The sequence below is a fragment of the Camelus bactrianus genome, chromosome 7, assembly GCF_048773025.1.
Source record: "Camelus bactrianus isolate YW-2024 breed Bactrian camel chromosome 7, ASM4877302v1, whole genome shotgun sequence".
NCBI lineage: Eukaryota > Metazoa > Chordata > Mammalia > Artiodactyla > Camelidae > Camelus > Camelus bactrianus.
Genome location: NC_133545.1, coordinates 74,725,502 through 74,742,456, shown reverse-complemented (window position 1 = coordinate 74,742,456; position 16,955 = coordinate 74,725,502). Strand labels below are relative to the sequence as shown.

At 40.1% G+C, this 16,955-nt stretch overlaps 1 protein-coding gene across 2 annotated transcripts in view; it reads left to right on the top strand.

The window, feature by feature from the left end:
* The window catches only part of NAPEPLD (N-acyl phosphatidylethanolamine phospholipase D), an 89,248-nt gene that overhangs the window by 11,433 nt on the left and 60,860 nt on the right, over positions 1–16,955 (top strand). The window lies entirely within an intron of this gene.

The following is a 16,955-nucleotide window of genomic DNA, read 5'->3' as shown; positions in this document are numbered from 1 at the left end:
ACCTGCAGACGTTTCTTTAAAGCCAGTATTCATATAGGACTAAATTTAACATGTTTGTTTTGTGTTTAGACTACTTACTTGTGCTTATCTCATACCGAATCTTTTATTTTTTTTCTTTAAAATTTTCATTTAGAATAGCATTAATGTACCAATAATATAATGCCTTTAATCAGTAGGGACATTGCATTCATACATAATATCAATGTACTCCTTTCTGGTTGACTAGAGATAGGACATTATCTTCAAATATATGCCAACATTAAAGTTTTAAGCCCCGTAATGGTCATTTGGTCGTCTTCCTACATTTGTGTTTTGGGTACCATAGCACTTGAGTATCGTGAGCCTTTGTAACTGAGCAAAAGGGCTCGTGTGCCTGTAGCACAGAAAGATAAACTCTGACAGTGGGAGTTGGCAGCAAAGTAAGAATTCATTGCAGGGCACCAAAGCAAGGGAGTGGGAAACAAGCCTCAGATCCATTCCAACTTGGTCTTTGGGTTAAGTTCCTTTAAAGAGGAAGAACAACGAGGCTAGGATTCATCATTGTCTTGTGACATTTCTTAATCCTACTTTGGGAGTCAGGATGTCTCTGGTTTACTAGTCTCTGGCCAGGTGGTCCATAGCTCCTGGGTCTGTTAGCTCATTTTGTACAAACCTGGGTTTGTACATTAATGATGATATCCGTAACTCAATAAAAAAAATCTTAAAAAAAGAAAGAAGTGGAGGTGAGATGCTGAGAAGAACCTAGAGCACTGACCAAATTCATGGCCTCCACTATTCTAGGATTTTACTTCTACAAGATGTCTATGGTGTCAGTGCATAATGAGTATTTCTAATCTGCAAGGCTAATTTTACTGAAATGAGGGCATAATGAGCAAAAGGTTACATTCGGATACTGGAGATTCCTGCCTTTTCCCACCTTTCTTTGTTGGCCTCTGGGCCACTTATTATCCCCAAAGGTGTGACCACTTATCAGCCTAGAGGTTCCTACTTTTCGTTCTCTGCACAAGGACCCCTGTTGCTTAACATAATGTAGGGTTTCCTGCATTTGGCCTGTGCCCCTTCTTTCTGCCCAATTTTTGCCATTTGGTCTGTGTCCCCTTTTCTCTGCTCATATCTAGCTATATGCCTGCTCTAACACTAGCATCATAGGATAAATGGTTATAAAATGCCTCCCAAACCTAGGTCAAAATGAAGGCTGAAAGAGAGGGGACTGTAATGTAAAGAACACTGCCCACCCTCCAGTTCTGTAAGGATTAAGTCTTTAGCCACTGTAGTTGCTGACACAGAATATACTCTAAAAGGAATTCAAGGCAAAGATCCATCCCAGCCTATTTAGGCACTGCTGTTTTCCTTTCTTTATTTCCCTCTTCATTCACTTTCTCCCTGAGTCACTGATGCACAGTATAATTGATCAAATGCATTAAGAAATAAAAGAATAGACAAAGGTTAGTTATTATGCCATCATTTTGCTTGTGAGGAAAAATGTTAAAGTTGGGAGGAGCGCCATATGCAAAAAACTCATAAACATTGATACTGATGCATTGTTGAATATCTCTCTTGCTTCTTGAATCATAAGATGATATGATTTCTGGTGAGTTTTGAAATTTGTTTCTTGAAATGTAATGTGTTAAAAGTGGTCCCCTGAGTCCACCAGGATTATGAGTATCCTCTGTTTAGTGTGCTGGGTAAGAACACACACTCGCGACAGGCTGCCTGGTTTGAATCTACTTTTGCTTATTTTACCAGCTTATCTCACAGGGCTGTTGGGAGAATTAAATAGGTTAGTGCATATTAAAGCACTTAGTACAGAAGCTGGCACATAATAAGTGCTCACTAAGTGATGGTCATTACTGCTCTTATTTTCCCCCAAACACTATTTCCTAATAAACATATATTATTATATGCAAACAGAGTTACTTCTAAACTCCAAGTATAACTACAAGTTAGCAGTATTTATCTCTAGATGCTGGGATGAATGGTGATTCTTATCTACTTCTTTTTACTTCACTGTGTTTTTCTAAGTTTCTAAAGTAAGCATGCATTATTGTATCATATAAAATGCTCTTTTTATTTGTCTTCTTTGTAACGTAGATTATTGACAGCAGGCAGGTAGAAGCACAAGAAAACAACACACAGTGCTTGAAATTTCCCCAGATGCCTCATAGGGGAATAAAGGTGACCGAGCCCAGTGACTTGCTTGGTCTGAGCTGGGCGCACCTAGGAGATAACACTGACATAACAGTACCAGCAATGCCTGCTTCTTAATACTTTTTAGTTCCCCAATACAGCCAACAACCAGCTGACAGCTGTGTTTTTAAGAATTGGTGATATTACACCAATCTACTATCTAACCTGAAACTCTGTCCCCAGTGAACAACTAATGCTAAGAGTAGTCAAACTCTCCTGCTCTTTAATATATGTATGTTTCAGATTAATTTAAAGTTCAACAGAAAAAAATTAAAAATTGAAAAATAAAGTTCAATGGAAGCAGTGACTTGCCTGCATCCCCAGAGTACTTTCACCCTGACATTTGCAGGCTTAATTACCATTTACAAGGTCAAAAGGTCAAAGACTTAACCAGATTTTACACACTCTAGTGTGACCCTCTGTTAAAGGCTTTAGTGTGATGGTTCTACTGTCCCACTATGTCTTCTCTCCCCATTCTGCACATCCAGCTCTACCTGGGAGATGGTGTTCAGCTCTGGTACATGCTTTATGAGAAATTCTATAGGAGCCCCCAAGCTGCGTCTGTCTGAGTTCACCACTGGAATGTAGATTGGCATAGATGTGTCTGGCTGGTTGATAGACAAATGAACCTCTCAAGAGAATAGAACCAAAAGGAAGAGTCAGGCAGCTAACCTCGGCCCGGTTGCAAAGGCTTAAGTGTTGGAAGGAGTGGTCTGAGCATAAGTTTTATTTGTCACTTGAATTTATCTCCTGTTTCAGGCAATCCCTTCCCCTCAAATTCATATCTGATTCCTATGGAGAGGGAATGGGAGAAAAACAATTAAACAACAATTTCATAAACTCTTCAAGACTTTGGGGCCTTTGGGGTCTAAACAACATATCCTTGGTACTTGCAGAAGGTGATCAACCAAATCATACAGGAATAGGAGCAGTCTTTCTGCTTCACCATAGAGCTATGAATTTCTTGGGCTCTGGTGATGTACCAGTGACGCAGCCAGAAGCCACAGAGGTGTCTGGCACGGGCAGCAGAGCTGCAGCCAGAGGTGATGCCCACAGAGTGAGCTGGAGCGGGAAGGGCAGCTGACCAGACAGAGCATGAGTGAGATGCCCCTTGGGCATAACCACAACGAAATAACCACAACGCTTCCCAGGGGAGCTAGAGCTGTGATCTGTGCCTGACATATCCCAATGTAAAAATGATCTGGAAACACCGACGAGTAATACCTGACAAAAACGTTAGCCTGGGAAAAGAAAGACATGGAGGAATATGATAGATGTCTTTCATTGTTTAGTAGCAATTGGGAAATGGAAAGAAAAAGGAACATTATTTCTAAAGTGCCTGCTCCTCATTCGTCTTTTCAGAACTATGCAGAATACTTCCACATTGCTTATCTCATTTGATATCTATAGCTGTCATTCCTTATATTTTTACCAATGAGAAAAATGAAGCTTGGAGAGCTTACAAAATGCACCTGAAGTGATGTAGCCAGTAGGTGGTTAAGCTGGGGATTTGGCCATAAATCCAGTGGTGTGCTGCTAAATGTTTAACTGTTGGCTCTCTGGTGGGAAGAGAAGCCCTGGTGTGTAGTGTTTGCTGATTTCTGTGGTGTAAATACTCCTATCAGGGTGGATTTCAAGCTACCAGCTAAAGCCATTAAACACAGAGTTGGGAAGAGAGGCACAGCCCTTTAAGCCGCGTGAGGCAGGCTGATAAACCACCCTACTTCCATCCTATATGCTTCTTCCCATGATCACACTTAGTCTCTATGGAGCAGAGGATGCAATAACTAATGACTGGAAAGTCAAAAAATAGGCTGTCCTATGGTCAGTCCTAGCTCAGAGACTGCCAGGCATGGGTTGTAGGAGAAGGAGATTCAGAGATCACTTGAGGTTTGCCAAGGGTCTCCAAGCCTTGCTGCACGTCAGAATCATGTGGGAAACTTGTTAACATACAGGTGATGGAGAATATAGCAGAGAGGTTAAAATTGCAGACCTGTAGCCAGATAGCTTATGTTCAAGTCTGGCTGAGCCCCTGGTTGGCTGAGTGACCCTGGGCAAATACCTTAACCTCTCTGTGCCTCAGTTTCATCATTGATGGATGGTGATGATAATGCTAGTATTTATTATGTTCCAGGCACTGTTCTAAGAATTTTACAAACACTTACTCACTTAACCTGCCTAACAATGCTCTGAGGTAAATCCTACATTAATATTAGTTGTTGCTCTTACTGAGACTTCTCCTTGGTAAGGCCCATCTCTCTGGTAATTTTCATGCAATCATTTGGGCTTATCCGTAGACATCTGAGAAACCACTAAAATAGATGATTCTTGCTCTTTAGTAGTTGAGTAGCTTCTTGTTGGAACCAAGACCAACCCAAGAGTGCATCTCAGACTGTCCCTGCAAATCTGGGACATTCTGTAAGCCCTAAGCTCACTATGGTTATGTTGGAAATCCTCTCACAAGTCCTTGTCCTTCTATAGAAGACCTAGGTTGCAGAATACTATACAGATATTGGGTTTTTTTTTTAAGGAATAAACAAAACCTAGTCCACAAAGTTTCATCATAATGATTGCACAGAACATGACAGAAGTTGTAGGTTAATCTTTTAATTTCTACAAAGCATTATAATCTCCACTAATGTCCCCCTCAGTGTACATTTACACATATATAATAAACCCATATTTCATTTTTGACCTGGATCCACATAGGGAGTCCTTAGGGCTCTAGCTTTGCTCTCTCTGACTTCAAGAATTAAAACTGAGGAGATCAATCAAGATGGACGAGTAAGTGGACGTGGATTTCACCTCCACCTCCCCATGAACAAATCAAAAATACATCTATATGTGGGACAGTTCTCACTGAAAACTAATTAGAAACTGGCAGAAGGACCCCTATACAATCAAGGCTATAAGAAAGATCCACATGTAATCGGGTTGAAAGGAAAGAGAAGCAATTCAGTCAGGTCCTGTGCCCCTGGGAGGGGACTTGGAAGAAAAGGGAGATTACACAGGCAGACATGTGCCCTGGAGTCAGTGGTGAGAGTCACAGCTTGGGTGCCCCAGTCCCAAGGAGTTTCCTCAAAAAACTGAAAAACAGAAGTATCACATGGCTCAGCAATTCTACTCCTGGGAATCCATCTGGAAAAAATGAAAACACTAATTTGAAGAGATACATGCTCTCCAATGTTCATAATAGCACTATTTACAATAGCTAAGATAGAGAAGCAATCCAAGAGTCCATCAACAGATGAGCAGAATAAAGAAGATATGATACACACACACACATACATACACAAAATGGAATATTACTCACCCATAAAAAGAATTAAATTCTGCCGTTTGGTGCAGTGTGGATGGACCTAGAGAATATCATACTTGGTGAAATAAGCCCAAGACAGAAAGACAAATACTGTATGATATCACTTATATGTGGAATCTAAAACAACAAATGAATGTATATAGCAAAACAGAAACAAATTCACAGACATAGAAAACAAACTAGTAGTTACCAATGGGGAGAAAGAAGAGGGGGAAGAACAAGATGGGGTATCAGATTGGTACAAACTTCTATGTATAAAATAGATAAATAACAAGGATGTATTTTTATAACACAGGAAATTATAGCCCTTATTTTGTAATAACTTTTTTAAGCTTTTTTTTTTATTGAGTTATAGTCATTTTACAATGTTGTGCCAAGTGTAATAACTTTTAATGGAGTATAATCTGTAAAAATACTGAATCACTATGCTGTATACCTGAAACTAATATAATGCCGTAAATTAACTATTTAAAGAAAAAAAAAAAAAGAAATGAAACAGAGATAAGAGGAACTCTCCGACAGACACAGGCCTGGGTCTTGCTTCTGCATCTTATTAGCCTTGTGCCCTCAGGAAAGTTAATTAACCTCTCTAAATCTCAGCTTCCTCCTCTACAAATATAATATAATGATGCTTAGTGCCTGGGTTTGTTATGAGATTAAATGAGATTTGTAAAGCACTTAGTACCTGGTACTTAGAAAATGTACAATAACTGGTACCTTAAAATAAGCTAAATCTCAAATATAAAATTCTAAGCTGACACAGGTACACAGTATAAACCTGCAAAGGAGCATATAGAGATGGCTCCTTTAAGAGGGATGCGTGATCAAAGACATTGTAAATTACCATCAGTCTGTATATTGTGAAAAGATTTCATAGGTTTTCTAAGGTGTGTGGAAATGATAACCTCATTTCCACTTTAAAGAGTTTTTCTGAGTAGATTTGTCTTTTGTTCTTTGTATCAGGAAAATGGGAGATACATCTGGAGCACTCAGGAAGTAGGGGGACGGTATTTCTTATGCTTAAGAAGTAACACTGAATGTAGACAGTTTTATGAGTTGTTACTCAGAACAGTCTATAAGGACAGAGTTGTTAACTAGCTACTATAAAATTCTAAAGTCATGGCCTCTGCCTCACGGCACACAAGGATGAAAAGCTAACAAACCATGCATGGCCGCCTGCCATCCGCCCCAGTTAAGAGCTTCTAATCAGCAGATTGCTGTGCGAGGCAGCTCACTGTTAACTCCACTTAAAAACTGACTTTGCAGTAAGGTCAAGAGAGATGCTAGATTGCATGTACAATGAGTATCTGAGGATAGCCTTGAACTAAATCATCATCCAAACCAGCCTCATCTTTTTCTCCAGGGCTCTGGAAGTCTTGCTGAAACATACATTTCCTGGACTGTTGTATTTCCCTTCCATCCCTCCCTACTTCCTACTCTGTCCAGCCCCGGGTAGGCTCTTCAGAATTCAGGGAATCATTTGATTTATTTTTATTCAGTCCACAGACATGAGAGGAGTGCCTGCTGTGTGCCAAGCACAAAAGTAGGTTCTCGAGATATAAATACGGATCAGGCAGAGTATCTGCATATGAGTAGCTCAAATTCTGGTTTGGGAAACAGAATGAAAACAGTCACACTATAATTAGCTACCTGCTTTATTAGTCCTCTGAAAGCACCAAGGCAGAGATGGCCATTCTGCTTAGAGATGGTGGGAGAGCTTCTCAGAGGTTGTGATTCTTGATTTGAGTGTTGCCTGAGTGTTGCTTCATTTGGGATGAGCCTGAGTGGTCAGGGGTGAAGCCAAGGAAGACAGTTCTCAGCAGAAGAAACAATGTGTGCACAAGCTGGGATGTGTGTGTGGTTGACATGGAGGCCTCATGGTGGACAGGGAGGCTGGAAAGATAGGCTGTAACAGCAGAAACATGTGAATGTGAAATTCAAAGGCCAGCCATGTTTTGCCACAGCTCTGAATTTTAGAATTGGAAGGGATCTCAGTGATTATGTAGGTTAACCTCATAAATGCTTGGAGTGGTTAGTGACTTGTTCACGACAGGACCAGAAGCAATCTGATGGGAGGAGAAAAATATTTCCCCCTTCCCCTGTTAGTTCTTTTGGCTGGTTGAATACTTAAAATGATGTTAAGACAGATTAGCAGGAGAATAAAACCAAATTTAATTGTGAATGCACAGGGAATCCCTATAAACATGGGAGATTCCAAAAAGTCAAGTAAAGTGAGGTATATATGTTTTCCTGGACACAGGAGTAGGGAGTAGGGGTCTCAGACTTCAGAGGGAAAAATGTGAATTCATAGGAAGCTTGAAAAGAGCAAATGCTGAGCAAATAAATATTCACTGGGCCATACAGAAACAACGGGACACAGAGAGAATTTTTACTTAACAGACTTTCCTGTGTTCCTCCCTGCCTTCCACACTTAGTTCATACTGTACTACGAATATCTGTGCTGATAGTTTGCTTTCCTGAACAGGTCCTCCGTCTAAATTCTCTTAGGCAGTGAAATGGGAGTTGAAGAGAAAAACTTGCCGAGGCTTCTGTTTCTTCCTCATGCCTAGGACACATTTGGGTTGGTAAATGCTGCTTCTGTACAAACCTCTCTCAACACTAGGTCTTCTGTTCCTTTTTCTGAAGCTTCCAGCCACCACTCCTAGCACCAGCCTGGAGAATTGGTCCCAGAAAGTCTGGAAATTGGGTCTCTCAGACCTGAACCTAGAAGTCACAGTATAGGGTTTAGAGCTATGCGTCCACTCGTTAATGTTGTGCTCGCTGACAAGTATTTTACATGTATTGTTATCATACTTCAAAGACCACTTAAAGGAGAGTGTGTTAGTTTATTAGAGAGTGTATTAAAGGAGAGTAGTTATTACTTATGTAATGAAGTACCAGAAATCTGGTGGCTTATACAAATAGATGTATTTTCTTACAGTCCTGGAGGCCAAAAGCCGAAATCAGTTTCACTGGGCTACAGTCAAGTTGTGGGCAGGACTGGTTCCTTCGAGAGGCTGCCCACCTTCCTTGGCTGTGGCTCCATCACTCCAATCTCTGCTGCTGTTGCCACATTGCCTTCTTTCTTTGACCTTCTTGCCTCCCCCTTGTAAAGACCCCATGATTATGGCTAGGACCCCCCAGGGCAATCCAGGCTAATCTCTCCATTTTAAGATCCTTAATCACATGTGTAAGGTCTCTCCTGGCATATAAGGTAATGCTCACAGATTCTGGGAGTTAAGAGGTGGAGACTTTAGAGGGAAGGGAGGATTCTTCCATTTACCACAGAGAGCAGTATTCTTGGTCCCTGAATTGGAAGCAGATAATACATACCTAATTGTGGCTAGGGACTGGGAATTCAGGGGCAGATGGGAAGGACTGGGACAAGTGACCCTCATTAGTCACTCAATCTTTGGACAGGCAGATTCCTGAGGGGGTTGAGGGGAAGAAGGAAAGAAGGAGAAGCCTTTCTCCCTCTGCCCATAGTAAATGCCATCCAAGCTGAATTAACATTGGGCTGGAAATGTGTTCGGCAAGTTAAAAAGGGTTAGGGGACTCCCTCTAAAAGCTTTTTCACTGAATCACTGGTGGCAGAGCCAGGTGACTGGCGGAGTGAACTTTTTGTACAGATGCAGGGGTTGCATTGTTTCTGATTCTGGATAGTCTGTGTACAGTTCAGGACATGCTGAAGGCTCAGAACAGAACTACCCTTAGACACAGCTCAGAAGGGTCTCTGTTCCAGGCCCTTCAGCTGCACCCCACCTCAAGCATGCCTTGGAGACACGTCCACATGCTCCCCAAGTACCCAGTAATTTGGAGTCCCGCCAAAATGGTCCCAAGCTGGCTTTCAGGGCCTGTGCCAACCTCTTCCCCATGTCCATCCTGCTGAAGTTGGCAGCGCACTGCTGTGTGCACCCCAAGGCCCACAGGTGGCTAAGCCGTGGCTCTTTTGGGGGATGGAAGGAACTTAGACATGGGGAAGGGCCCCCGTGGGTACACTCCAGTATAAGCCATCATGGTACAGGACAAAGCCTGGACCAGAGGCCCCTCTCCCTGAGGGATCCCCAGAGTCTGGTGGAGAACTCTGAGGAGGCTGAGAACTCCAAAGAACCTGGGCTTCCTCATCCTTATGAAGGTGTATTTTGTGAAAGGATTGAATATCTTTTACTTAACCATTTGTGAGCTTGATTTATGACATTTAAATAACTAGACATGTAGAATGTGTGCCTTGTTAATACTCTTGCCTTGGGCTCTGTGTTTCCTAGTGGCTGGTCTGGCCAGAGGGGCACTCACTGCTGTGAAGGGCACTGACTAAGTCAGGGGCACACCACGTTGCACAAAGCAGGGCGGGAAAGCATCCTAATGGGAAGGAAGCAAGACAAGTTTCTTTGGGCAGCAAACGGAATGTAAGGGAAGTTCAATTAATCCCACAAGTCATTAGGAAAGCATCTATCTTAGGGCCTCAACCTTCAGAAGACACAGTATTTGTTTAGCTAGGGTAAAAAGGGTAAATAAGATTTAATGCCTTGGCCATTAACAATTTTTGGTGTTTCATTTTTGGAAAATGTCTGATTCTTTACTCTAAATTCCAATCTTTTGTTGAAACTATCTGCACAGGAACCAAAAATAATGTTAGCGAAAAACGAGAACAAAGAATGAGTGAGTTTTCATAATCAGTGCGCCCAGAAGATTTCCCTCAAATCATGTTCTTTGAACCACTTAGGTGTTAAGAGGGGTCCTCTCTCTGAGAAAACCACAGTAGGTTTTCCCAGATTCTTCTGGTTAATCTGTCATGGATTCCTCCTGACAACCTAGTAGCATAAGGATTATATCTGAAATCTGTATTCAACACGAGCAGTGTTTTCAGTATTAAAACTGGTGTTTTAAAAGTTAAATGAAGAATAAACTCAAATATAAAAGCTCAAAAAAAACCCTTGAAGACTAAGTTTTCATTAATCACGAAATACATATGTATTGGTTACTTCAGTTTCCTCATTCATTGTTTTTTTTTTTAACAAAGTACATCTAAAGTTTCATGATTAAAAATAGCATGCTAACTTGTACTATCTTAGTGCTATTCTTGGGGGCACAGAATTTTCCAGGTGAAATGGCTAGTAACAGCAGAGTAATCCCTCCACTTTTAGAATTCTCCGCTGTATTTTTGCAGCTATTAATTCATATAGAAAACGCCTTTTTTCAGAAGCTGGAATTCCTATTTTTAAAATCATCAAACCAATAACATTACTTACTAAGTTTATCTGGGGCTTAGATTTTACATTTTGAAGATCATTTAGATTTTAAAAAAATAAATAAACCGACCAATTATCAGTAAGAGAAATACTACTTCTCACACAACTGAAACACAGTATCTGGCTAGTCTCTATTTTCTAGTCTGATAAATGCTAGATGAGATTCAAAGTATGTTTTTGCAACGATATTGTGTGAAATTACTCTTAAGAAGCAAAGAAGTTTAATTTTTAGGTATTTCCTTGGGCCAGCTGCCTCTTCCAGTTGTTAACACCATCTCTCATTTGGAAATCTATCATGGTCTCTAATTTTTTTTACCATGATGCCATACAAATATCCCATATTTGTTTATAACTTTTGTAACGTGATACTGTACTAAAATATATTCATTATGAAACTCACAATCAAAGTAAAAAGTGTAAGATTTAAAAACATAAAACAGAAGTTCTATTTTCTTGTATACTCACTGGGTTGGGGCAACCCATTTTGGAAACCACTGCTGTAAAGTGACATCATCTGGCTCAATAAAGAATTTCTCTTGGCTATTAATTCTGCTTTTAAAAGGAAGAAAAGGTTTAGAAAACTTTTTCTTAAATATCACTTTCCTTCAGGTAGAACACAACCTTTGTCTCTGAGTCCGTGACCCGGTATTTTCTCTTTTCTGGCCCATCTCAGATACTAAGACCAGGGAGAAGCGCAGCCTAGCACAGAGGTCAGCAAACTCTTTTGGTAAAAGGTCAGATAGTAAACATTTTAGGCTTTGTGGGTCATGTGTCTCTGTTCCAGCTACTCAGCCTTGCCCTTGTAGTGCAGAAGCAGTCAGACAATATGTAAATGTGTGAATGTGGCTCTGTTAATAAAAAAAAATTTGGACACAAATCTGAATTTTGCATGACTTTTGTGTATCACAAAATAATATTTTTATTTTGATTTTCTTCCCCCACAACCACGTAAAACTGTAAGAGCTATTCTTAGCTCACAGGCCGTACAAAAACAGATGGCAATCTAAAACGTTAGAAAACCATTGAAGAAAACAGAGGAAAAATGTGACATTCAACATGGCACTGATTTCTTGGCTATGACACCAAAAACAAAGGCAACAAAAGCAAGAATAGATAGACAGGACTATATCAGACTTAAACTTTTGTGCATCAAGGACACGATAAACAGTGAAAAAGGCAACCTAGGGAATGGAAGAAAATATTTGCAAATCATATATCTGATAAGAGGTTCATATCCAGTATATATAAAGAATATAAAGAATCCTAGAACTCAACAACAACAAAATCAAATAACACAATTTAAAAATGGGCATGGGGGAAGGATATAGCTTAAGTGGTAGAGCGCATGCTTAGCATACACAAAGTCCTGGGTTCAATCCCCAGTACCTACTCTAAAAATAAATGAGTAAACCTAATTACCTACCCTCCCCCCAAAAAAAACAAAAATAAAAAATGAAAATAAAAATAGGCAAAGGACTTGACTAGACAATTCTCTGAAGATAATATACAAACACCCAACAAGTATATGAAAAGATGTTCAACATCCCTAGTCATCAGAGAAATGCAAATCAAAATGACAGTGAGGCTATCACCTCACACCCATTAGGATGGTTACTATCAAGAAAACAGAAAATAAAAGTGTTGATAATGATATGGAGATATGGTAACATGTGTACTCTGTTGGGATTGCAAAATGATGCAGCCACTATGAAAGCTACAAAAAAATTAATAAACAGAAACCTCAATTAAATAGAGTTGGGAGACCAGAAGGGGGAGCTCTCATGCTTTGCAATGATAGTGGAACCCGTAATAGGAATTAAAAAGACTTGTACTTCCAGCAAAGGCTCAGCCAATGAGAAGCTATGGACTCTTGTTTACTTAGCCCTCCCAACTTCCTTTTCCACTCCATAAAAGCACTCTCCTTCCCTTGCAGTCTCAGGGACTTGCACATGGCTCGCCAGGGTGGCAGACCCCGAACTGCAATTCTCCGCTGATCCCGAATAAACCTATCTTTGCTGGAGAAATATCTGACAGTCTACTTGTTTCTGGTCAAGAAAACAGTATGGAGGTTCCTCAAAAATTAAAACCGCATATGATCCAGCAACCCCACTTCTGGGTATATATCCAAAAAGACTGAAGGCAGAATCTTGAGGAGAGATTTGCACACCCATGTTCATAGCAGCCCTATCACAGTAGCTAAGAGGTGGAAGCAACCCAAATGTCCACTGATGGTGAATGGATAAATAAAATGTGACAAATACAAAAAGTGGAATATTTTTATTCAGCCTTAAAAAGGAAGAAAGTTTCGTCACACACTACAACATGGGTGAACCTTGAGGACGTTATGCTAAGTAAAATAAACCAGTCACAAAAGGACAAATACTGGATGATTCCATTTAGATGTATTTAAATTGTCAAATCCTCATAAGCAGAAAATTGAATGGTGGTTACCAAGGCCTGGGGGTAGGATGAAAAGAGGACTACTGTTTAATAGGCATAGCTTTTTTCTTTTTTTAAATTGAACTGTAGTCAGTTTACAATGTTGTATTAGTTTCTGGTAGACAGCATAGTGATTTGGTTATATATATATATGTTCCTTTTTGTATTCTTTTTCATTATAGCCTATTATGAGATACTGAATAGTTTTCTGAATAGTAGGACCTTGTTGTTTATCTGTTTTATATATAGTAGTTAGTATCTGAAAATCCCGAACTCCCAACTCATCCCTCCACCTCCCACCCCCCCCACTAGTTTCCCTCCCTGGTAACCATACATTTGTTTTCTATGTCTATGAGTCTGTTTCTGTTTTGTAAATAAGTTCATTTGTGTCTTTTTTTAAGATCCCGCATATAAGTGATATGTGGAATTTTTTTTTCTCTTTCTGGCAAGTATAGGATTTTAAATTTGCAAGATGAAAAAGTTCTGGAGATATATTTGGCAACAGTATGAATATACTTCATGCTACTGAACTATACATACAAAATTTACCACTTTAACCATTTTTATGTTAGGTGCTTTTTACTCTAATACATGAAGAGAAAGAAGTGTCACTATAATATGAATGTTGAGGAAATTATACTCTGAAAAACAAATAGTTTGAATCAAAACCAGAACAAACTAGGTGACAGGCTCAATTTAGCCCTCAGGTCAAATTTTGCTGATCCTTCGCCTAATGCAATCCAACTCCCCCTGCACTCAGCACACTGTCTTCATGTATTTTCGCCTATAATCTTTTTCAAAGAATCACTCAGTGTTACAACTGCAAGTGGCCACAGAGACTTGGTCATTTTGGGGCGCCTGGTGAGGTGGGACAGGTATTTTCTAAGGTTGAATAGGTAGTTAACGACAGAGCACTGATGAGAAGTTAGCTGCCTTACTGCTGTTTGGGGTTATCTATAGATTTTTAATGATCATGAAAACAACTTTTTGATTCAGTAGTAAACTAAATTCCACAGATGCTGCTATAAATACATATTGAAGTGAAGTCTTCTTGTCCTCTGTGCCTTTAGGCTTAGAGCTAGGAGAAGAAAGGACAGTACTGGTTACAGAGCTCACTTTAAAGATGAGCGATTGTGTTAAAATTATTTTATATGTGGTTTCCCAGAAGTAATTTAACTAGCACCTAACATTTTGTGAAGTGTTAAAATAATCTCACTTAATTCTAGTCCCCACAAATTGTTGCTGGTGTATCCAACCAGTGTTCCAGGTTCTTGTCCCTTCGCAGAAAGAATTCAGAGACAAGACTTAGAGGTTAAGAAAAGTAAAGTGAGGATTTATTAAAGGATGGATAGTACACTCTCAAGGGGAGAGAGGGCAGGCTCAGGTGAGCGGCTGCCCTGAGTTTCTTTGGCAAGTTAGTTACATAGGGTGTAAAATGAATGGGTGGAATATTCATTGAGGAGAGAAGGGCTTGGGGTCGTATTTCCTGATTATCATCCCAACTCAGCCTTCCCAAAGGGAGGAGGGAGTTTTTGTCCTTATTTATTCTGGATCAGAAGTGTCATGGCGGCGGCATGATGGGTACTTCTGATCTGCAAGGCTAATTTTATTGAAATGAGGGCATGATGAGCAAAAGGTTATATTCAGACACTGGAAATCCCTGCCTTTTCTGACCTTTCTTTGTTGGTCTCCAGGCCAAAAGGTGTGGCCCCTTATCAGCCCAAAGATTCCTGCTTTTCTTTCTCTGCCCAGGGGCCCCTGGTGCTTATATGATGTGTTTTCCTGCATTTGGCTTGTGCCCCTCCTTTTTGCCCAATTCCTGCCATTTGGTCTGTGTCCCCCTTTCTCTGCTCATATCTAACTATCTTCCTGCTCTAACAAAATGCTACCTTGGCCACCAGCCACTTATAGGAAACTGTGTAAATTTGCCCCTCTTCTTTACAGCATTAATTAACATTTAAAAATCAAGTAATGTTAAAATTCAACTCAATTTTAAAGGTCTTACAGGTTTTATTCAATGATTCATGAAACTGGGCAGAATCCTATCTAGCAGACAGAAAGGATCTCCAAGGAGCAGTACAAAATGCAAGACATTTACAGTCAGAAAGGAGTGGGACAAGGAAATTATACTAGCAGAAAGTGGATTGGTTGTGACGAGGTCACTGTCCTTTCGGGGATGGCACCGGTCTATCAGGCAGATTACCTCACTAGTGCTGACCAGGTGATTCCTGATTGACTGGTTTAAGAGTCCATTTCTGGGAGAGCCGAAATTCTAAGTCTTGCTTTGGTGATGTGGAACTTAGCGTAAGTGACTCCATTTTAGGCCTGTTGTTTTTAACAGTGACAGCCTAGAAGACAAACATTTATCATATGCCAAGTGCCTGACTTCCTAGGGGTGGATGAGAGGGAAGGACAAATAAAACCCAATTCAGCAGGTCAGGTTCTAAAATTAAACCATGAGTGAAATGCAGAGGGTACAGTGTTCATTTCGCTCTGAACTGTGAAGCAGGGCATGCTAGAGGCTTCACCTGGAGTGATATACATTGTTGTACTAAACAGCTTTTCATTGCCTAGGAAAAAACCAACCATTAAGCTTTAGAAGTCGAGTAAAGATTACAACACTGTCCATAAAGTTTATGTACTTCTCTAGAGTTAAGAAAGCATAAACATTACTATTTAGTTAATACAGCTTAAATTACATTCTCAGTGCTGCAGTAAAAGACTTACTATTTGTTCCTCCTAGACTTTCCTGGTCTAAGGAGATGTGCTTATCTAAAGCACCTGCTCTCAATGAAAAACATCCTGGGAAGATTTGTGTCTTCATTATCTGTATCTGTGAGTTTGTGTAGAGGAGAGTTATCAGGTGTTTAAGTAAGAAGCATTTCAAATTGCTTCTTACTTAAACATAGTAAGCAAATTCAATGCATGAGCCTAGGTAGTATCCTGATTCAAGAAAAAAAGAGCGCTGTAAAAGACATTCTTGGGACAGTCAGAAACTTGAATATGGACTGAATATTAAATGATACCAGGGAATTGTCTTCTTTTGTGTGCCAACGGTATTGTGATTCTAAAGCCAACATCCTTATTCTTAGAAGAGGCAGGCTGAAGTATTCAGGGGTGTAGGATTTTGATGTCTGCAGCTTATTCAAGTGGTATAAAAAAAGGCATATTTATTTTCTGTATATTTGAAGATCTTCATAATAATGAATTGGAATGAGGAGAACAAAGGGCACCTTTAGCTAAGAGCACTGTGAAGAAATTCTGAGCTACAAGAAACTTCAATTTACTGTTTTGAGTTTGTAGCGCTGTTTTTTTTTTTTTTTTCCTGTTACACCTGAGGTACCGCTCAGTCAGTGCCGCTCAGCCCAGCCCAGGTGCAAGCAGCTCTTAATCACACTTAAGTCAACAAGATTCAGCAGCAGTGGCAAACTACCCTGAGGGGGTAAGGTCCACGCCGATTCCTACACCATTACAGGGGCACGTTCACTTTTAAATTGCGAGGTAGTTTTGTTTGCATTTTCCAACAGTCATATCTGCGTTCGGAGTCCCAGAGGGCATTTTTTTCTGGCCCTTGGACTGAACCCAGAAGACTCCTGTAGAGGCATCTTTTTGCCTATTTTTTGTTGAGTTCTACTTCCATCCGTCTGTACTTAAAGTACTTCTTGAAATAGCTGTCTTCATCCTGCAGTTTAAAAACGAAATCCTGGAAGAAACTCAGAATCATAATTTGGTGCTCTTTTGTCATCCTGAGATTTTTTTTT